The 22,763-nt window shown below is 47.9% G+C and overlaps 1 protein-coding gene across 1 annotated transcript in view; it reads left to right on the forward strand.

The window, feature by feature from the left end:
* The first annotated feature begins 1,054 nt into the window (after positions 1–1,054).
* Positions 1,055–22,763, forward strand: part of COL6A3 (collagen type VI alpha 3 chain) — a 118,744-nt gene continuing 97,035 nt past the window's right edge. Inside the window, 1 exon segment of the mRNA XM_043505734.1 lies at positions 1,055–1,532. The gene's annotated coding sequence lies outside the window, so the exon portion shown is untranslated.

The raw sequence follows: 22,763 nt of genomic DNA on the forward strand, positions 1-22,763 counted from the left end.
AAGGTTAAATAGATCATTAAATACCTGTTTGACATTTCTTGCCTGTTTGAAGAAGTAGGTTAAATTTTCAAAACTAGCTAAACAATTTAGGAGCCTATGTCCCAGCTTCAAAAGTGATTTAGGCACCTAGGGCTAGATTTTAAAGGTATTTAGGAACCTAATGATGCAGAGAGGTGTCGAATGGGATTTTAAAGAGGACCTTCACCTTGAAATCTCTACTGGCAAAAACTTAGAAATTCCCACTAGGTGCCTTCAGTACCTGCGAAAATCTGGTCCAAAGTCATTTTTGAAAATGGGACTTAAGAGCATAAGTATTTGAAAATTTTACCCAGAAACATTGTCTTAAATGTCAATAAAAATCTTGTTTACAGTGTTGTCCTAGCCATATTGCCCCAGGATATGAGATAGACCAGGGTGTTGGTGGGAGGGGGGTATCTTTTAGTGGATGAACTTCCCTGTGTGAAAGAGACAAGCTTTCAAGCTTACATAGAGATCTTCTTCAGGTCTGAAGACCTTGGCCTTTTCACCAAAAGAAATTGGTCCAATAAAAGATATTACCTCACTCACCTTGTCTCACTAATCAAAATCCTTGTCTTTTACACTGACCTTATTTTTCAGATATTTGCAATATCACACGAAGAGGACAGCTGACAACACCCACACATGGCTTGAGGCAGATTTGGCAAAGGAAAAGCACAGCAAAGTGTATGAAAAATCCCGCTAAAGCTCTCCTGTGGCAACGTAGAAGCATATTGGCACAAGCCACAGGGCCGGTTCTTTTTACAACCCCAGTTCTGCCTCTTGCCACTGTTTCCTTAATAACAAGAGAGTCAGGGCTTGCTCCCTCTTTATTGCTCAGTTTAAAACCCAGGTGATTTTACGTGCGGGTAAACTGAAAAACCCCTTCCCCTGTTAAGGAGGGATTATTACAATCGACTGTGGGAGCCCCTTCATCCAAACCAGCAGATTTTTATTTTTAAATGTTGGGAAACCCAGACTGCATTTCCTGTTTTGTTCTTGCAGATACCGGTGAAAAAAGGGGTCAAGTCAAACCCTGGGAAGCAGGGAACCAGCATGAAACAGCGATCCCATTTGCAAGAGCTTCCCCACGCCCAGTGACTCGGAAAGTTGATGGGAGAGGAGACAAACTTTATTTTGAAGAGCTGCGGGACAGAGGCAACGCTGGCTCCGTGACATCACCCTCGCAGAAGGGCCAGAAGAAACAACGTCATGCGAGTCTGTTTTTCATTTACAGTTTGGGTCACTCAGTGAGGCGGCCTTGACTGTAACGCTGGAGACAATCCAGTTTGGAGCTGCATCCTCCACCAAAGGCAGCTCCGTTTTCTGCTGCTCCAGCCTCACTGGAAAACCTGCAAGAGGATTTTTACCATCCGCAGCCCCACGTTCCCCGTGGAGAATAAACACGCTCCAGGAAGGGGAGATTGAACGCCAAGGAGAAGAGATGAGTCCGAGCTGCAAATAATTCGGTGCAAAAGCTCTGGGAACAAGTAATTCTTCACATTTATTTGGGGGTAAGTGTTTTCTTTCTCTAGAGGAGCTCCGATGCCCAGGATGTATCGTTGCTCTGCGTATCACAGCTGTGCTGAGAGATTCTCGCCTCTGCTTTCAGTCGGCATGTGCTGACTTTGGAAATTTCAGGTGGTTTTTGCCAGCGCGCTCCCTCTTAGTGATGAGAGCAAGGAGCTAGGTTCGTCCCGGGTGTAATGCTCCTGAATCCTGCAGGATAAGGGGGCCAGATGTCCCCAATTTATAGGGACGGTCCCGATATTCAGGGCTTTGTCTTATGTAGGCGCCTCTGACCCCCCCCCCCCCACACTCCCTGGCCTGATTTTTCACACTCGCTGTCTGGTCACCCTATTGCAGGGTAACACCTCCGCTGACTCGGGTCCCAGGCTTTAGTTCGTGCTGAAAGGCAGAACCACTCGGGACACTCTTCCGAGCTCCGCCGCCTGTTCCCCTAGCGGGACGCAGCTACCTGAGCGGCCCCGGAGCGGAGAGCCGGCAGCACGGAGGGGGCGCAGAGCAGGGCAGGAGCAATTTTAAGCCTGTCGGGGAAGGAGAGGGGAACTAAATACGGCCCAAAGCAATGACTGGCATTTTGTTGGCGTTGCTGACCGCGGAGGTCCTGGCTCTGCTGCCCTCATTGTTGCAAAGGCTGCTGCAGCCCTGTCTAAGGAGCAGCGAGAGAAGGGAAGTGGAAGGGGCGGTGGCAGGGCCAGCGCCCGAGGGGGCGCCTCAGGGAGGGGCTGGGGCGGTGGCAGGGCCCGTGATGAGGGGCTGGGACCCCAGGAGGAGCCTCAGGGAGGGACCAAGGCAGGTCCAGCGCTCGAGGGGGAGCCTCGGGGCGGGGCAGGCTCAGTGGCAGGGCTAGTGCGGGGCAGGGAGGGCTGGGAAGGGGTGGTGGAGCCGGGGGGGGGGGGGGTTGGCTGGGCCAGAGCCCCAGGGGAGCCTCTGGGAGGGGCTGCAGCAGGGCCAGGGCCCGAGGGAGGCCCCAGGGAAGGGCAATGCCAGGGTCAGTGCTCGAGGGGGTCCCCAGGGAAGACAGCGTGCCCGGGGGGGGGGTCTGGGAGGACAGCATGCCGGTGGGGGGGGGGAGGACAATGTGCCCGAGGGTGTCCCAGGGAGGGACAGCATGCCCGGGGGGGGGGCGGGGAAGACAGCGTGCCCGAGGGGGTGGCTCCCAGGAGGGACAGCGTGCCCGTGGCCTGTCCTGCTCGGAATGGCTGGTGCTGTTGGGGTGCCAGGGCATGGTGGGAGAGCCAGGCTGGCACTGGAAGCCAACGGCTTAGGGAGTGGGGAGACCCCGGGGGCCAGCCCACTGCTGCAGCAGGGGTGCTTTGGCCTTGGGTGGTTTATTGCCGCTACCTCTGAACCAGTCCCCACGGTGGGGAACACCCTATGGCTGCAGAGGAAAGAGCCCTTGACTCCTTTCCTTCCACATCTTTTTTGGCCCCATCCGGAATGAAAAGGAAACCAACAACTCTGAGCTCTGCTCACTGCAGAGTGGGTGCTAGGAGCTCTGAGGTCCTGCCAGCCACCGTCTGTCCCGGATCTTCCCCCCGCACGGCCACCGGTCCGCCCCAACCCGCCCGGTCTGTCCCGGATCGCGCCCGCCTGGCCACCGGTCCGCCCCAACCCGCCCGGTCTGTCCCGGATCGCGCCCGCCTGGCCACCGGTCCGCCCCAACCCGCCCGGTCTGTCCCGGATCTCCCCCGCCTGGGCACTGGTCTGCCCCAACCCGCCCATCCACTGTCACACCCAGATCTGCCCCCTGCCACCCACAGCCCTCACTCAGCTGCTGGACACTTCACTGCATTAGGTGATTTCTTGGAAGAGCCTCTGGGTCCCTACTGATTTCCCAGAAGGGGGAAGTAGCAGCTCATCAGTTGCATGGGCCGTGTATTTGGTGAGGGTGCGGTGGGTGGGGGTGAGTAGCGGTGATCAGTGTCAGTTTCCTTCCCTGCCCTCCGGGGCACCGGAGACTTGTGGTTTTGATTGATCAGTCCCGTGCGTGGTGAGCAGCCGGTGATTCCCGCTGCAAGCTGGCCCCTGGCTGTGGGCAGCGGGGTGCTTAGTGCGCCATAGCGCACACTAGCCAGGCTCCCCGGGGGCAAGGTGTATTGTGGAGATGCTCATCACCTACTCTCTCTAATTGCCCTTCTGGCTGAGTCCCCACCCCGCCTCTTCTGTCCACACGGAGTTGTGTCCCTGGGGGGGGGGGGGGACTGATGCATGAAGGAGGTAGGAGGGCACCTAGTGATGCCAGCAAGGCCGATTCTGCCACTCATGCACTTGCTGAGTGGCACCTTCCCCCTCCAGTCGTCCTCTGGAACCCAGTGGGGCTGCACACAAAGGAGAGGTGGCAGAATCTGGTCCTTTATGTGCAATGCCCTGGAAGATTATGATTGTGCTGGGGGGAGAGGGAACTTTGTGTATACAATTGCCAATGAGAGAGACAGAGATGCCCTCACAGGGAAACCCCAAGAATTTTATTACCGGCTGGGGCCACAGAAAATATAGCTGGGAGTCTGCTCTTGGGGGATTTTTGCTCTGACTAAGCTCTTGCTCATTTGCTCTAGCAGCAGGCCCCTCCTGACCAGAACCCTTGGTGAGGAAATGTTCCTGGCCCCAACTGCTTCCTGACCAGACATCTGGGCCAAGACTGCTCCTGCCCCAACCCTGGCTGGCCAAAGTCAGCTTCATTCCAGTGGGACGCTGCTCTCAGCTTGTTTGTGGCTCCTTCCCTGTGGTGGTTCATGCAGGATCTCTGAGGACTGTCCGTTTTAGTCCCATGTCTTTACCCACCCATCTGCTGGTTTAATCCCATTAATTGCTACTATGTTGGAGCAGGCGTTTCAGCTAGAGCCTGTCATCAGAGCACCTGAGCACCTCACAGGTTTAAACATGTTTAGCTCAACACCCTGCTTATGATGTAGGGCCATACAGATGTCCCCGCTTCACGGGTGGGGAACCAAGGCACACAGAGCGTAAGAGACTTGCTCAAGGTCACCCAGGAAGCCAGTAGCAGAGCAGGTAATTGAACCTGGGTCTTTTGAGTCCTAGGCAAGCCCACTAACTACTTGGACCATCCTTCCTCAGCCAGCCTCCTGGCTGAATGGCACTGCCACCAGTCCCCGTGGTTGAGATAGCTTGGCGAATAAGGCTTTTTCACTCCCTTTCCCACCATTTCTTCATCATACAATAGAGATATTCCTGAGGCGCCCCTTGAGGAGAACAAATGAGGAGTGACTGACAGTGGATTGCGCTGTGATGGACAATGCACATGACTCCCTACATCCATGAAGCAGAACTGCCATGAGATCATGTTCTCCCCCTGCTTAAACCCGGTAGATCCATGGCTTTTGTGGGATGACATTTTCAGGCTGAAAACTAGGGCTCTGATCTTGCTACCACTGATCTCAAAGGTGATTCTTTCACTGATTTCAGTATCATCAGAATTGGTCCCTAGGCTTGGATATGTATTCCCACATGACATGTTAAAAAACATCCTTAACTTACTTCTTACTTAGCTCTAATGATTTTGCTCTTATAATTCAGCATTATGATCTTGATACATGTATGAAATACCTAAGGGGGGTGGGGGGAAGGTGTTATCAGCACCTTCAGTGGAGATATTTGCCTGAAATTACCATTTTCCTCTTGTTTGTCAGGCTGGGGTTTCATTCTATCCAGCTTGTCCTGGTCACATTCAGTCTGAACTGTAATCCTGGTTTACAATTCTTCTCTCTGCCTCTCAGTTAAGTGTGCTAGATGCACAGTTTGCTTCCTGGTGGTCGTTTGTGTCAGTTTTCTCCTGTGAATCAGATGTCAAGCACTGATGTTCCTCACGTCCATCAGTTTTTCTACATTTTAATGATCCGTGTTCTATATTAAGAAGCTGAGCAGCATGGGTGGAGGGGACCTGGTAGAATGGGTTCCTATATATAAAGAGTCATTGATTCCTGAGGGAGTTTCCTTGTTTCTTCAGCAAATACTCTCTTTCCTCTTACTAACCGCTCTATTTCAGTCCCAGGTGTAAGAAGCAGAAAATAACCAGATTTTAAGCCAACAAGATGATTTTAAAGAGAAAAATCCCTAGCAGCTCCGTATGCATTAACCACCAACCCTTGTCTCTCCTTTCCTCTCCCTGCTTTAATTTGCTTGCCTTTTCCCTGATGTCGGCACAAGAGGGTCTGAGAAATCTGCTCCAAAGGAACCGCCTTTGAGACAGAAGGGTGTGGTATTTGGTCTTGAGTTAGGAGAGTACGAAGAGATGCTGTAGAACTGAAATGTTTGCATTGTATTGGCTCGGTTGAATGGAGAGTCTCCTGCCTAGGAGACCTGACTCAACTGCCATTGAAGTCAGCAAAAAAACTCCCATTAACTCCAGCAGGGGGCAGATCAGGCACAAGGAGAACAGGTTTCAGAGTAGCAGCCGTGTTAGTCTGTATTCGCAAAAAGAAAAGGAGTACTTGTGGCACCTTAGAGACTAACAAATTTATTAGAGCATAAGCTTTCGTGAGCTACAGCTCACTTCATCGGATGCATTTGGTGGAAAAAGCAGAGGAGAGATTTATATACACACACACAGAGAACATGAAACAATGGGTTTATCATACACACTGTAAGGAGAGTGATCACTTAAGATAAGCCATCACCAGCAGCGGGGGGGGGGGGGGGAAGGAGGAAAACCTTTCATGGTGACAAGCAAGGTAGGCTAATTCCAGCAGTTAACAAGAATATCAGAGGAACAGTGGGGGGTGGGATGGGAGGGAGAAATACCATGGGGAAATAGTTTTACTTTGTGTAATGACTCATCCATTCCCAGTCTCTATTCAAGCCTAAGTTAATTGTATCCAGTTTGCAAATTAATTTCAATTCAGCAGTCTCTCGTAGGAGTCTGTTTTTGAAGCTTTTTTGTTGAAGTATAGCCACTCTTAGGTCTGTGATCGAGTGACCAGAGAGATTGAAGTGTTCTCCAACTGGTTTTTGAATGTTATAATTCTTGATGTCTGATTTGTGTCCATTCATTCTTTTACGTAGAGACTGTCCAGTTTGGCCAATGTACATGGCAGAGGGGCATTGCTGGCACATGATGGCATATATCACATTGGTAGATGCGCAGGTGAACGAGCCTCTGATAGTGTGGCTGATGTGATTAGGCCCTATGATGGTGTCCCCTGAATAGATATGTGGACAGAGTTGGCAACGGGCTTTGTTGCAAGGATAGGTTCCTGGGAAAGTTAAGGAATGAAATAAGCAAGTTAACACACAATATGACATACTTGAGATGAGCCGCTTGAGCGGCTGTTCCTAACTTGTGTGCTCATTCCATTTTCCTCTAGGGATGCATGAAACAGTTGATGGATTGCATAATAAGGCGGGGGAAGTTTACCAAGTGGGGCTCACAGAGCACATAGCTCCAGCTACTACACTTCTCACCACAGATTACTACTGACTTTAGTTAGCGGTTAGCTAGATCAGCAATGAATCACTCCCCTTCATATTTCCATACATCTGAAGTGGATTTGGAGCCAAAGGGCATTCTTTTTTCATTCAAATGCACGTATGCAACTACCATCAGAGCTAGCACAGGGGGGAGTTACCCAGGTACAATGTGAGAAGAACATTCCCAAAATGCAAAACCCAGCCTTCAGCAAAACAAGAGAACTAAGAAAAATTGGGTTGTAATGGAAAGGTTTTCTGATATTCTAAATCTTTTGTTTTTTGCTTAGTCCAGGTCTAACTTGCAGTCTTTGGGAGCAGACATCAGCCTAATAAAACCTTCATATTTCAAGTGTCATCAGTTTTCAATAGCAGTAAGCAGCTCTGCTATTAAACTCTGTTTGGGCCAGGTCTTCAGCTGATGTGAATTGGCTCAGCACCACTGAACTCAGTGGAGTGCCACGTCAGCTGTGGATGCGTAGGAACTGGCATCGCTCTATAGAAGAAGCCTCACCTGAGGCTTGTTTGCTGATGGTGTGGCTTGCCACAATACGGCCAATGGGTAAGATTTTCAGAAGTGCCTAAGTGATTTAAGAGTCTAAGTGCCATTTTCAAAGGTGACTTTGGCTTGTGAATCCCAGATCTTCAAAGGGGTTCAGGCTCCTAACTCCCAAGAAGTTAGGCACCTGAATACCTTTGAAGACCTGGGCTTCACAAGCCTAAGTCTCACTGAAAATCAATGGGACTGAGGCATCTAAGTGTCTAAGTCACTTTTGAAAATTAGATTTTGTCTCCTAAGTCTCTGAGGAATTTTTGAAAATGTTACCCCATACAATATGAAGAGAACAGATGAGAAAGGCACAAATTTAGAGCCTTCAACAAGAATCTCTTATTAGCAAAGGGTTATTCTGTATCATTGGTTTCTGTTTTCAGGCATCTGGCGGCATTCAATATAGAAAATGCCTTCACCACTTGATTTCAGGGAGTATGCTATATAACAAGAAACATCTGAGCCTCCCGCAGGTATGTCAGGCTAAAGATTCGGTTAGGGAGACTTGTAGAACAAACAGCTTCCTGCAAAATTGCTTAGACCTCCAGCTGTCAGACATTTAACATTGATTAACGTCGAGGGCCATGATTTTGACTCTGGAGTATGGTCCTCTGCAGTCTTCCAAATAATTTCAGAATTGGAATTTATTGAACAACAGCTGTAGATGACTCAGGTCTCGGAGGACAAAGTTCCAGGAAATCAGTAACCACTGGGGCTGTGGTTCCCTGGCTTTGTGACAGCCACTCGGCATGGCTTAGTGATGCATTGTATTAAGCTCTACCAGTAACGGATCACCAGCTTATTTGTGCTGTGTCTCAACTGGAGCAGCAGTTGTGGGTAGTGCACTCCCTCTGGTTTGAAATGGTCAGAAAATTGAGTGAGGGCAAATTTGTTCTTTTCGGTTCATTAGGATCAGATTTTTAAAGGGGCATAAGGAAGTTTTGTCTTTGGTACTTTGTGGCCTCCCCCCATTACCAGAGTATCTGAGCACCTCACCAGATTTATTGTATTGATCCTCATAACGCCCCTGGGAGGCAGGGCAGTACTATTTTCCCCATTATACAGATGGGGGGCTGAGGCAAGGAGAGATTTAGGGCTTGTCTACATGGAGCAGCAGTGTGCCTGATGGGGGTGTGATTTCTAAAGCACGCTAATGGGTTGCACATTAATCGATCATTGAGGACCCTGCTGATGGGAACTAAAAGTTCCCTAGTGAGCTTTAATTGAGTCCTGTTTGAAATAGCACTATGTTAAAATGAACTCGGAAACTTTAGGTGCATACCAGCTGGGTCTACACGGATCTATAATGCCTGACAAGTTCGTGCGCTTTAGAAATCACACTCCAATAGTGAGTATTACCCCACTACGTGACCTGCACTAAGTGACTTTCCCAAATTTATATAGGAAGTCTGTGGAGGAGCAGGATTTAAACCCAGATCTCTGTCTAGTGGCCAAACCAATGAGCCATCCTTCCTCTTGGTTAAAACATCAATGGGAGTTTAGCACCTCTTTTGAAATTCCTAAGCTTAGATTTGTAAGGATGTGATTGATAACATATACATCCTTGGTGGATCCTAGTGGAAAAGCAAAGTTATGGTATATTGATCACTTTTTCAGATAAAGTAGCTGCATCCCCGTCAGCAGTGAATTGGAGAGCAAGAGGTTCGAATTCTCTGTTGGCCTCCTTCAACAGGTTAATACTCCGTTTGGTTTAGAGGCATAACACTGAAGTATTTCATTCTAGGGAATTTCAAAGCATTGTTTCCACTTTGAGCCCTTTTTTGTTATAAGACATGTAGACATTTCTGAATCGTAAAGAAAGGGCTGATGTCTGGGGATTCCATAGCAGTCTGAAAATTCAAAGCCCTTCTTTAATGTTGTGGTCAGTCTTTTCTCTCTGGACATGCTAAGAGAAAGAGGAAACAATTTTGAGACTCCAAAGGTGTTTTGTTTCTTTGCTCCCTTTCACTGTTGAGATTCCTTAGTCCCAAATTTCTTAGCTGCCAATTTTACCTCTTCAAAGAACAGGCCAAATTCAGTTCCCCGTACTCACATAAGCAGTCCCATTGATTTAACAGGATTTCTCTGTGGTGGGGGTTGGATGGGTAAAATGAGCTGCCAATGTGAGACCTTGACTCAGCAATGCAATTGCATTACTGGGTGCTGCTGCAAATCATCCGCAGAAAAAATTGGTCATGTTTAGGTGAAGTCACATTCCACCCACATCAGAATTGCTTTTTATGGGCCAGTGACTTTTCATTTTTCTCTGATGATGTAGAGTGCCAGATGCCAGAAGGGCTGAGGGGCATTAACACAGAACTAGAATATGTACATGATATTTAACATCACCTTTTAAAACAACTGGATTCAGAGGAAGAGTTGGTTTTTTTAACACTGAATTTTAATCCCAGTTCAACCGCCAACTTCCTCTTTGACCATGGGCATTAATTATTCTGTGCCTCAATTTCCCCTGACCAGTTTACCCATCTGCAATCTGGAGCTAACTGAGTTTACCTACTGCACATGGTATTGTGAGGATTCACTAATACTTGTAAATTGCTTTGAATATGACAACTAGCAATAAATATCGTGAGTATGAAACTCACATTGACTTTTCCCAATACTTGAGAGAACACTGTAAATTCTACTGTATACGGTGAAGAAATGTAAATCAAGGACTCCAGCAGATGGCAGCAAAACGGAAATTATGAAACGTCTTTTGGCAACCGGGAGCCCGTTGTGACTCAGACCAGAAAGAATCATATGAAGTTCAGCCAAAGCTGAGAGCTGAAGAGATAAGAATGCATGTCTTCTCTACATTAGCCTTTTTTAGTTGGTACCCTGGGATGACTGGACAGAGATAAATTATGTATCATAGAAATATTTCTTCTGAAGTAGATCAGCGGCAGCCAGATTTACTCTCACTTTCCCGCTAGGAAGTTAGAATAGCTAAGAAGAGATGGAATAGCCCTGTTTTTCTAAGACGCTTAAGTCAGTTGGGCTGATTGACCCCTTTTCGTTCCTATCGAGCAAGTCTAGAAAGGGGATTTTTGTTTTGTCTGTGCTTCAGTCATGGCTTTGCCACAAGTCTTGAGCTAGGGGCAGTGTGTAGTTGCTCTGCCCAGAGGGCAGAGTCGTTCTCTGGGCCCTGGTTCCCTTCTAGGGAAGAAGCATCTATGCCGGCTTTATACCTGGCCCCGCTCACTTTCTCAAATGCAAAGGCTCAGTGTATTGGGGAGGTGGATCCAAGGATAAATCCACTCCCCATCCTTTGCTGCCCATTCCCCCTCCAGATGCATGGAAGGTGAAGTAGCAGCCCCATGGGGGCTGCTTTTATTCCACACTGCTACCCTTGAAGTGGGTACCCAATGGAGGGGAGTAAGGCCCTACACCCCAGGCTCCCCTGACCCTTAATTCATTTAAAAATACAAATGCTTGAAGTCATTTCTGTACACGGGGGTATAACTCAGGGATAGAGCATTTTGACTGCCAATCAAGATGTTCCTGGTTCACACCCGGGTGTTTTTTCCAGCAGCGGGGAGGGATAGCTCAGTGGTTTGCCCATTGGCCTGCTAAACCCAGGGTTGTGACTTCAATCCTTGAGGGGGCCATTTAGGGATCTGGGGCAAAAATTGGGGATTGGTCCTGCTTTGAGAAGGGGATTGTACTAGATGACCTCCTGATATCTTATGATTGGAGTTTGATTCTCAGAAAGAGAAACAGCCTCTGAGTATAGCTTAGAAAACACTCTGACAAGGCCTCAGTTGTGATCCAGGGTATGGAACGGCTTTCAGACAAGGAGACACTAACAAGACTAGGGCTGTTAAGCTCAGGGAAGAGACCACTAAGGGAGGGATATGATAGAGGGCTGTAAAATCATTAATCAAGTGGAAAGAGTGAATAGAGGAGTGTTATTTACCCCTTTCAGCCCATACAAAAACCAAGGGTTACCCGATGAAATTAATGGGCATCAGATATGGAAGTACTTTTGCACCTAACACACAATTCACCTGTGGAACTCATTACCATGAGATGTTATTATGGCCAAAAGTATAAATGGGTTCAAAAAAGAACTAGATAAGGTCACGAAGGATAGGTCCATCAATGGTTATTAGCCACCATGGTCAGCCATGCAACCCCATGCTCAGGGCAACCCTAAATCTCTGACTGCCAGAAACCAGGAAGGGAAGACGTGGCAGATCACTAAAAGTTTCCTGTTCTGTGCGCTCCCCTGAAGCTCTGGTCCCAGCCACTGTCAGAGACGGGAGACTGGGCTAGATGGACCATTGGTCTGACCCAGTGTGGCAGCTCTTACTTTCTTATATTAGTTAAGTGTGAATAAAATATAGGTATAAAATGGCTTGGCAAACAGACCTCTCAGTGTTCTGCTCAGGTTCTGATCTTCTGGTATCTCAGTGCTACTGCTATTGCCAAATTGCAAGCAGGCTAATGCCATTTTGATGCCAAATGAAATGTTTTTAAAGTCACTGAAGCATGACTTAGAAAGTAACATTGCTACAGTATGTTATGGCTGAGATCTTCAACGTCACCCAAGGGATTTGAACACCCACTGCACAGTAAACTGAATGGGAAATGGGCCCCTAAATCCCTCAGGCAAGTTTGAAAATCTCAGCTTCTCTCTCTAGCAACACATGTACTTCCATCCCCTGGAAAAAGTGCAGCGGGGCGGAGGGGGAATCCTGCTTGGAATGTCCCGTGGTTTCTGAATGCTGCAAGACCTACTGAAGAATTCCATCGTGTGATGAGCTGCTGATCAGTAGGGCCTGTCGGCTTAGGCTGAAGACACATGGATCCATGGCTAAAGACTGGCCATCCCATCTAGCTGCATGCCTCCCAAAGGCCTCTGGGCTGCTTTGAACTGCCCTGGGCATCTGCCTGGCTTGCAGCAATTTGGTCCCTCACCCCGATGGGATTGGCTGTCTGCATAGAGCAAATTAATGCTTGTGGCGTAATTTATGTTGGACTTTCCTTGCCTACTGTACTCATTTTGGGAGGACTGAAGGTGCTGGGTAGGTGATTTCTCTCACTCCACTCAGGGCTGATTTGGCAAGGCCGGGTACTTCTGCACCAGTCTTGCTCTGCTGTCCTTTGGCAGGGGTTTTCTCCTGGGCACATGCTGTGTGAGTGTTTCAAACTCTCATCAGGGACCACTGCTTGGTGCAGTTACTACAAACAACTGTGTTGCTACTGCTAACCCTGGTGCTGAGTAATAGAGGGGAGCATGTGACTGTGAACAGGGACAGGAAGGACTTTCTGACTGTGCTTTGGAAAACGAGATCCCTGTGTTCCCCTTCCATGTAAAACCAGGGGAGGGCAACAAATAAATCAAAGATCTACCTGGCTTTGAAAGAGCGACAGTTCCACTGCTGTCTCTCCCGCAGGCAATGGAGCCAGAAGTGAGAAGGAAGTGACATGGCTAGGGTAGGCAACCTACAGAAACCCTTGGTTCTGAGCCTATAGACCTCTCCTGCTAACACTGGTATCACAACTGACAGACATGCCACTCTGCCATTGTCTACCCCAGCCTGCCACCTCCACTGGGCTCGGTAACCCACAGCGGGCGTGTTTAATGCTTGCACTAGGTTGATCACCTCCATTTCCTATTACTTAGCCCTCTTTGCTTTGGGAGCACTGCATGTAGATTGATGCTTCCTGTCTCCCTCAGCAGCTGCCCAAGGCTGAACAAAGCCCAGACGTGGCTGCACAATGAGAGAGGGAATCTAATGAACCACCATGACTCCATGCTTCTGGGCTGGCTGCCATCTTGGCAGGCACACCAGGGACTGAATCGTGGCCCTCCAGAGCTAAAAGCGTGAGCTGCTACAAATGGAGCTAAAGCGTTAGAACTGCAGCTGCGGCTCATATCCTCCGTGGATAGGGCATAGAAAGGGACCTGTAACGCACACTCACTTATGTATTACAGTCCTCCGCCCCTTCACCCTATGGAGAACTTGGGCTTAAATCTGCATTCTATCCATGAAATGAAACGTACCTCGCTTGCACATTAGCAATTATTGGCACAAGAGCACTGTGTGCATTTGTTTAATATAATACTCAGATCCAGTCATGGATCTCAACAGAAGATTTGTACCCCTTGATCTGTGTTCTTTTGAGGCAATGCATTACATGGATTGCTAACTGCATACGCCTAGTGAGCACAAAAAAATGCCCTTCAAGACCGAGGAGAGGCTTTATTCCCTTATTTGTATAACTATAGCTCAGTAGATAGGTTACACATTTTGCTAGCTGGGAGCTCTGAAGCAGTGTGTTCTGCCCAGCCACTTCCAGCCCCCACCATGCTCCCTGCACTGGGGGAACTAGCATAGAACTGGCTGCAAAGGCTCTGAGTCAGCTGAAAATTCCCCAGCGATGGGGGAATTATGAGCTGCCCCTTTGGAGCAATGCAAAAGGGCCCTAGCACATTGCCTCTGTGAGTTAAAGCTTGTGATGTTTCCTGTCATTTATGCCATCTCAGCCCATGTAAGGAACCCCTGCTTTTAGGTCATGGGCAGCAGATTGGGAACATTCTGCCTTTTCGCTATATGTCCTATTTGCTGGCTTTAAACATTGCATTGCTACATCTCCCATCCACAGTTTACTTTGGTGCCATTATGATTCTATTCCCCTCCCTCTGCAGCTTCAGTCCCATTTTGAGGTCTCCTTGGCATACAGATTTCACAAATAAATAAGGTTGGCCAATTTCCTGATTCAATTCTACCCTTCTAAAACATACTCTGCCCTCAGTTTAATTGTGTCAGGCACTTAACAAATAATGAATTAAATACAACACTGAAGAGCAAAAAGAATATTAAGGTCCTTTAGTTCATCTTGAGCTGCCTGATGTTCCTACATGCTGGCATGTTCTATCGCTAGTTCCTAAAACACTGTATAGCTGGGTATTTGAATTTAAGGGGAATATTGAAGCAACATTGCAATTATTCCCCTTGGATACAAACACACACACTGGAGTCAGATCCGTATACACCCTACCCCTCAAAACCAGTCAGGCCAGATGAGACATGTGCAATGAATCAGAGTGATATGAAACAGCTGTAGTAAGTTTTTCCTGCCTTTCATGTTCAGATCTTTTAGATAGATCCATAGATCATCTGCTTTGCACGTCTTTATTTTTAAATCTATGCTCTAGTGAAAAAACAAATAAAGAATGATTTTAGAAAGTCAATTTTAAACATCCACTAGAAATACAAAATGATGTACAATGTCAAACTTTATGCACACAAAAGGCAGAAAATAGCTGCCGGGAAAATATTTAAGGAAATCACTTTACTACGTTAGTGGTAAAAATGATTGCCTTTTGAAATAATTATTACTAACAGATGTATATTATTTGACGTAATAGAGTACATATGTTGTATTAAGGGGTCAGTACATACTATATACATACACCATAGCCAAACATAGTATTTGGAAATTTCAGTTTTATGTGATTGAATCTTTCTACACATAAACTATTAGTAAAATTGTTCTCCAGTCTTTGTATTAATTCTAATCAGCACAAGCAAATGTCCCAAAGTTCCAGGTTTACTAAAACCTTGTCATCCACACAGGGATCTCAGTCCCAACTCTCTCACATTTGCAAACTGGTGGCTCAATCCACATCAAGCTTTCACACACTGAGAAAAAAACTTTCCATGAAAATCTAAGGAACTTCCCAAGAAAAAAAACTTTGTTAAGATTGTAGTAAGTCTGTAAATAAATATCTACTATTTCCAAACAATATTATTTGAATGCTGTCATTACAACATAACAAAACAAAACATTTGAAAGGAAAGCCATTCAGAGGTGTGATTGCCTGAAAGTCAGGAATTTAGAAGGTTGTAATGCAAGAAACCCATTTGCCATAATGTCTGGAAGGGCTTAATCATGAGTGGGCCTATTCAGGGCAGTAAGGGTAATATGGCATCCCTTATTTCCCTGCACCTACTATGTGCATCACAGGTTACAACACAGGGCAGAAAATAGCCACTAGGGAGTTGCTACCCCTCCTCTTCCTGGGCTGCTGGGTTGGAAGTGGGCGAGAAGGGGTGGGGAATGGATGGATTCTTGGCTCTCCCCCCCCACCTTCAACACATTGGCCTGTGTAGCCGAACTGACATGCAAGGGGAAGTGAGCTGTGGTAGGGACAAGGCTGGTGCAGCTTACTTCTCCCGTGCAGCAAGGGGGAAGCAGTTGGTCTTTGTTTGGTTCCTACCCTGCTCTTGAGGCGGTATGGGCCCTTTCTAAGGGCAGACTGTAGGTTTCCAATACCCTTAACTCTGCTCCTTCTCTTACCGACAGAACAGTTTCATTTCAGTCCCCCTCTTGTGCTGGGGATTTATACAGTGCTCATGAGCATATCTTCCTGGATGTCTGTCTGTGTGGCCCCATTAATCTTCTAAACCATCAGGCTATCCAGGTCCTCTCGCTCTTGTCTCCAAGCTTTATGACATTTAGTGGCCCTTGACTGATCCTGTCTCCCATCTTTCCTAATGCAAATCTTGCTGCAAGCCTTTCCTTAGCAGTTCTGAGCATGCCCATGGAAGGGACATATGAGGAAGGTTGAAGGAAAGGATGAGGTTGTTAGAGTGTGCTGATAGTAGCAATACACATGCATCGACAGCCTCAACAATGTCATTTGCTCATTCCTGTGGCCTTCCTCCACCCATCCCTCCTTACATCTCAGCTAGTGTTTATCCCTTTTCCTTGCATGGCCTGTCTAAACTTAGGCCCCTAGCCTGCAAGCTGCTCTGCACCCTGAGACCTGCATGTGTGCCTGGACCTGTTAACTGCAGTAAGGCTCTGCGGGGGCGCAGCAATCTACTCATTGCGCAAGCAGCTACTGGATCGGGGTTTTAGATGGGAAGCTCTTTGGGGCAGGTTTTCTCAATTCAATCAGTGTTTGTACAGTGACCAGCACAAATGGGAGCCCTGATTCCTAACTGGGGCCTTTAAAAATTATAAACTGGAGCAACACAGTGGTGAATCAGACCCTTTGGCCTCAGCTGTAGAAATCAATAATTAAATCAGAGGACTATAAATTAGCTTCTTAGGTTTTCCCCAAACTAGCAGATGCTGCCTACATATCTACATGCAGATTCTGTGTCTCTAAGGAGCATAGCAGTTTCAGTAACTGAGCCAGATAACATATTGCACCAAGGTATGAAATATGATTATTACTTGTACATCACCACCAAACAGTGACCACCATTGAAAATCAGCCCACTTTAATTTAGGTCCTTACATTTAGAGCCAGATCCTCAAAGGTAGTTAAGTGCCTAATTCCCATTGGGAGTTAGGCACCGAAATGCCTTTGGAGGTCTGGGCCTTTGGTACCTCATTCCAGGCATCCAAATTTGAAAAGTCTCTGCACTTCATTTTAAAAATTAAGCCCACTCCTACTCCCACTGAAGAATTGAAAGATCAGCTATTAATTTCAGTGGAAGTAGGCTTGGGCCCAGGCAGGTCACCCAGGCTCACTTACAGCAGAAGGCATAGCAAGACAGAGTCATGCATTACCTTTCCAGCAGCCTGCCTCATTGCTTCCCTTCCAGGAGTGATTCCAAGCTGGCAGGAAGCTTCAATCTCTTTGACCTCCCCCTTACTTCCTGACTACTCTGTGCAGCTGCTTAACTTTCACCATTACCAAGCCAGTGACTCTCTCTTGTGATCGGGATAGCAACATAACTGTTACCAGTAGGGTTGCCAGATGTCTGGTTTTTTACCCAAATGCCTGATCAATAAGGGTCCCCGATGGCTCCGGTCAGCACCGCTGACCGGGCAATTAAAAGTCCAGTTGGTGGCTCCGCGTGGCTAAGGCAGGGTCCCTGCCTGCTAAGGTGACCAGACATCCTGATATTATCGGGACAGTCCCGATTTTAACCCATTGGTCGGGCCGCCCTTTGTCCCAATATCGGGGGCGGACCACTCACTGTCACCACCAAAGTCCCGGGGCTGGCTTGGTGGCGCTTCCTGGGGCAGCTCTCAGTGCCTGCCCGCCGGCAGGAGCCTGCAGTGTGGATGGCCCATAGGCACAGAGGCAGAGGGGGTCTCCGTGTGCTGCACCCGCTCCCTCCTGCCCAATCAGAGCTGTGGGGGCGGGGCCTGCAGGCACCGGCAGTGGGCAGAGAGCCCTCCGCAGCCCCCCCCGCACCACCACCACCACACTGCACTGCACCGCACCGCACCGCACCCAATCCGACCCTAGGAGTCAGAGGGACCTGCCAGATCCTTTCTGGAAGCCGCCCAGGTAGGCACTGCCAGGACTCCCCACCTTGCCTTCCGGCAGGTCCCTCTGGCTTTTAGGGTCGAGGGTAGGGGGCTCTGCAGGCTGCTCCCACCTGCAAGCCCCACTCCGCGGCTCCGGCAGCTCCCATTGGCACTTTTCCCTTCCAATGGGAGCCACCGGAGCCTGCGCTTGTGGCGGGCGCAGCACATGGAGAGTCTGGAGACCCCCCTCGCCGCTCTGCCCCTAGGAGCCAGAGACCTCCCAGCAGGGCTGGTGAGTGTGGCCAGGGAAAGGGGCAAGGTGTGATGGAGTGAGTGTCTGGGAGGTATGTGTGGGGTGCTGGGCTGTGATGATGTGGAGGGCGCTGGGCAATGGGGGAGGTTTGTGTGTTTTGGGGTGCTAGGCAGTGGGGGCCTGTTGGGGAGTGCTGGGCAGTGGGGGAGATCTGTGTGTGTCAGGGCACTGGGCAGTGGGGGTCTGTGTGGGACATTGTTTAGTTGTGGTGGTGGGGCTGTGGGGAAGGGCACTGGGAGGGAGGAGAAACCTGTGCCCCTGGCCCTGTGGCTTCTGCTGGGAGCTAGAGCTGGGGCCATGAGTCCTTGAGTTCTTGCCCCATGGCTTGTGGTGCAGGCTGCAGCAGGGGTCATACACCCCTCTTGCAGCTTCCTAGGGCTGTGTGCCCCCTCTCTTGGCTCTGGTTGGGGCTGTGCACCTGTGGCTCTCTCCCCCCACCACTTGCCCAATGTATCCTGATATTTCACTTTTGTGATCTGGTCACCCTACTGGCTGCCGTGGCTGCTGGAAGCAGTGGCATGTTCCCTCCTCCAGCTCCTACATGTAGGGGTAGCTACGGGGATCCATATGCTGCTCCTGCCCCGAGTGCTTGCTCTGCAGCTCCCATTGGCCAGGAACCGAGGTCAATGGGAGCTGCAGGGGCGGCGCCTGCAGACAGGGCAGCACACAGAGCCACCTGGCCACGCCTCCACATAGGAGCCGGAGGGGGGACATGCTGCTGCTTCTGGGAGCCGCCTGAGGTAAGCGCTACCCAGAGCCTGCACCCCTGAATTCCTCCCATGCCCCAACCCCCTGCCCCAGCCCTGATCCCCTTCCTGCCCTTCAAACCCCTCGGTCCCAACCCAGGGCACCTCCTGTACATGAAACACCTCATCCCCAGCCTCACCTCAGAGCCCACACCCCCAGCCCAGAGCCCTCCCCCCTCCCACACTCCAACCCGCTGCCTCAGCCTGGAGCCCCCTCCCATACTCTGAACCCCTCAGCTCCACCCCCAGCCCAGAACCCCCCTCACACCCCAACCCTCGAGCCAGCCAGGTGAAAATGAACAAGTGAGAGAGGATGTGGAGAGCAAGCAACAGAGGGAGGGAGGATGGAGTGAGCAGGGGGTGCGGGGCTCGGAGAAGGGGCGGGGCAGGTGTGGGGCCTCAGAGGAGAGGCAGGCAGGGGTCAGGGCAAGGGTGTTCGGTTGTGTTTAAGTAGAAAGTTGTCAACCCTAGTCACCAGCTCTCAGCTTTTCTAATGAAGGTTGGTGTTTTACTTAATATCCCTGCTCCTGGAGTCATGTTATTGTGTGAGGCTCTCAGCTGTCATTTAAATAAGTGTCTGTCCCTCATGGTCACAGAGAAAAGCTTGAGAATGTGACCTGAATGCATCCCAAAGGCTCCAAAACCTGAAGGCAAATAAAAAGACCCACAAATGTACTTTGTAAAATATCTCATGATTTTCAAGACAGTCTCAGGATATTTTGGTGTCCAGCTCATGATTTTTAGATATGTGGGGCTGACAATCTGGAGTATATAGAGTGAGAAGAATAACGTTTGCCTATATTGCAGGAGAGTTGCAAGGAAAATTAAGGTTTTGAAATCCCTTTGAGATCCACAGAGGAAGACTGAGTAAGAGGGAGGATGGTCTTGTGGTTAAGTCCCTGGAGTGGGACTCTGGAGAGCTGGCTTCAATGCCTTGTTTGACCACAGTGCATCTGGGTGAACTAGGGCAAGTTACTTGGTTGAGATTTTCCAGGCCACCTGGAGATTTGGATGAAAATGAATGGGAATTAGGTACTGAAATTGCTGAGGCAGTGCTGAAAATCCCACCTTTAGGTTCTTTGTGCCTCAATTCCCCATCTGCATAATGGGAATAATAACATCTAGCTCTTACATGAACCTTTTCATCAGTAGATCTCAACGCACTTTACAAAGGAGGTCAGCACTATCATCCCCATTTTAAAGATGGGGAAACTGAGGCACAGAGCAGTGAAGTGACAGAGCTGGGACTAGAACCCAGTCTCCTGAGCTCCATTATACAATGCTGCCTCCCATCCCAACCCAACCCAACCTAACCTAACCTATCCTCACTAGGGTATCCTGAGGATAAATAAATTAAAGAGTGTGAGGCACTCAGAGACAATGGTAAATAAGGGAGATATATATATATATATGTTTATTTGGACTGTAAACACTTTAGAACAGGGACCAGCTCTGTGTATATGAACAGAGCCTGGAATAATGGATGGTTACCATGGAATAATGGATGGTCTATGAATAATAACAAGAGGGCTTTATAAATGCAACATGCCAGGGCTGATAATAAGTTGCAGACACCTTTACTTTGTTACTTTCACTAATGCACGGGGAGGAGAAAGTCATATTGTAGTAAAGTATCATTGATACTTAATTATTTGGGCTTTACTAACAGCACATGGCGTGTACAGGTGTTTGAGATTCTTTTAGATCTTTTAACACTATACATGATTTTTTCTTTCTAGACTGGGACTAGAATGTGCAACCTAAACATACTAAAAAGTGTTTCCTTCATATCAAAACACCTCTTATATATATATATATATATATATATATATATATATATATATATATATATATATATATATATATTTGTTTGTACTGGTATGCTGTATTTCAGAGCCTGTAAACAATTTAGGAAAATGACTTACAGCTGTTTAATATTAAAACAGAAAACCAAAATTGTTTGGATGGGTCCTTTCATATTAGCTGGAAAAAGATTATTTCAGTTTGTGAATATTCTTTCTTATTTCCCTACAGACCATCTGTATTAGACTGTGGCATGTTTGATAAGATGAAATACAGGTGACCTGAAATAATAATATAATATATCTTTCAGAAAAATATTAAGCTTCTTATCAAATGAAAGATGTTATTCACATTTGGGGGAATAAGGACAGCAAAATTCTGAAGCCACTTTTTGGCTTATGCATTTTGTTTCAGATATTTGATTAATGACAGGCTTCATTTTAATCTCAATTGATGAAACTAATGTTAATAAACAAGCTTAGCATGAAACATCGACTTGTCCAGTATTTCTAGAATCCCATTTTCCCCACAAGGGAATTTTTCCAGTAAGATTTAATGGAAGATCAGTGTTAACTGTTCTTCTCCTTTATTTTTGCAAATCAAAAATACTTATGTATTTGGGTCATTTCACACAGGTGAATAAACCCATTGAATTCAATGGCTGGGACTATTCACTTGTGTAAGCGTTTGCAAGGTCAGTTTGCCAGTTACTTCAGTCGGGCCAGGATTTCACCCCTTTTTGCAGTTTGGAAAGGATTATGCAGTAGGCCTTCTAAGAGAGCAATCTGTGGCAAGGTCCTACAGAGAAAGGAGGAGTCAGTTGGCTCACGGACCAGATGTTCAAATAGATAACAGCTTTGTATGAAGCAGTGCTGAGTTCTCCAATGATTAGCATATAATTGTCACATGATCTTCCAGCATGAACTGCTGTCTTACTGTTGACAGACTGATTGAATGTAAAATGTATCGGGCCAGATCCTCAGTTGGTGTAAATCAGTGTGGTTCCAGTAAAGCTAATGGTACAATATTTGATTTATTACCAGCTGAGGATCTGGGCCCAGATTCTCCAATGTATTTAGGCACCTAACTCCCATGGGAATTCCCAAAGATTCCATTACTTTGTTGAGGCCCTAGAATGATGATGATTTATTATTTGTGTTGGACTTGCTCCCAGAGGCCATGACAACATGTTTCTTTTTTAAATGTTATTTCTCCCTTGTTTTCTGTTTATATAAATAAAGGTCAAGTTTGCCCCTTCCACAGAGGAACATGCAGGAGAGGGCCAGAGTTTGCAGGCATCCCCTGGAGTTTTCAGGCACTCCTGTCTCTCTAATGGGAGGAATTTGGGGGTAGATCCAGAGTAGCCGGGGCACAAGGCTCCCCAACCCCATAGATCTATGGGGAAGGGCATTTTTCACATAGGCAGGAGATCAGCGGTATGGATGGGAGCCACTTTGCATGGCTGAGCTGGACCACCCTGCCCTCCATCATCTGAGCAGCCCTTTGTTGGTGCTTAGAAATAGTGGGCTTGATGGGCCACGGGGTTTTTCCAGCTTCCTGCCTGCATAACTGCACTGGAATCGCATCACTGGGACATAAGACTGGCGTAATGCAGTGGGGAATCAGGTCCCCAGATAAATCAGTTATGGAAACAGCCCTGTGGGGGCTGTTGAGGAACAGCGACACAGAGGAGTCCTCAGACGTTAAAGCTGCAACCGCCGCTAACTTCCCTCAGGATTTCTGGGCAGAAGTCTGGCAACAGAGAGTGGCTGCCCCTGTGCTCCATCCCCTCCTGCCTCCTTCCCGCCACTTTTCAGAGGGAAGACTGCCCCTGAAACACCTCTGGAAGGGATTTCTCAAGGCTGTCAGGGAGTGGTGAGATGACAGTGACCTGGAGGGTATCCCTCCTTCCCTTCCTTGCAGCTTGGGAGAGTTTTGGCTGGAGAGAGCCCTCGCTCTGTCTTGTCAATTAAAAATTGTAATAAGGCCCTGTGCTGCTACTTTGGTTGTCTTTAAAAAGCCAACATGCCTTACACATGCATTGGGAAATAATTGCAATGTCTCGGATATTGCTTTGGGTTAGCTGTTGGCACAGGTTGACTTTTTAAGGGCAAGCACTCAGGGTAATGATTGTTCACTAACAAGGAAATACGATGCT

The sequence above is a fragment of the Dermochelys coriacea genome, chromosome 11 (assembly GCF_009764565.3).
Source record: "Dermochelys coriacea isolate rDerCor1 chromosome 11, rDerCor1.pri.v4, whole genome shotgun sequence".
Classification (NCBI taxonomy): Eukaryota; Metazoa; Chordata; order Testudines; family Dermochelyidae; genus Dermochelys; species Dermochelys coriacea.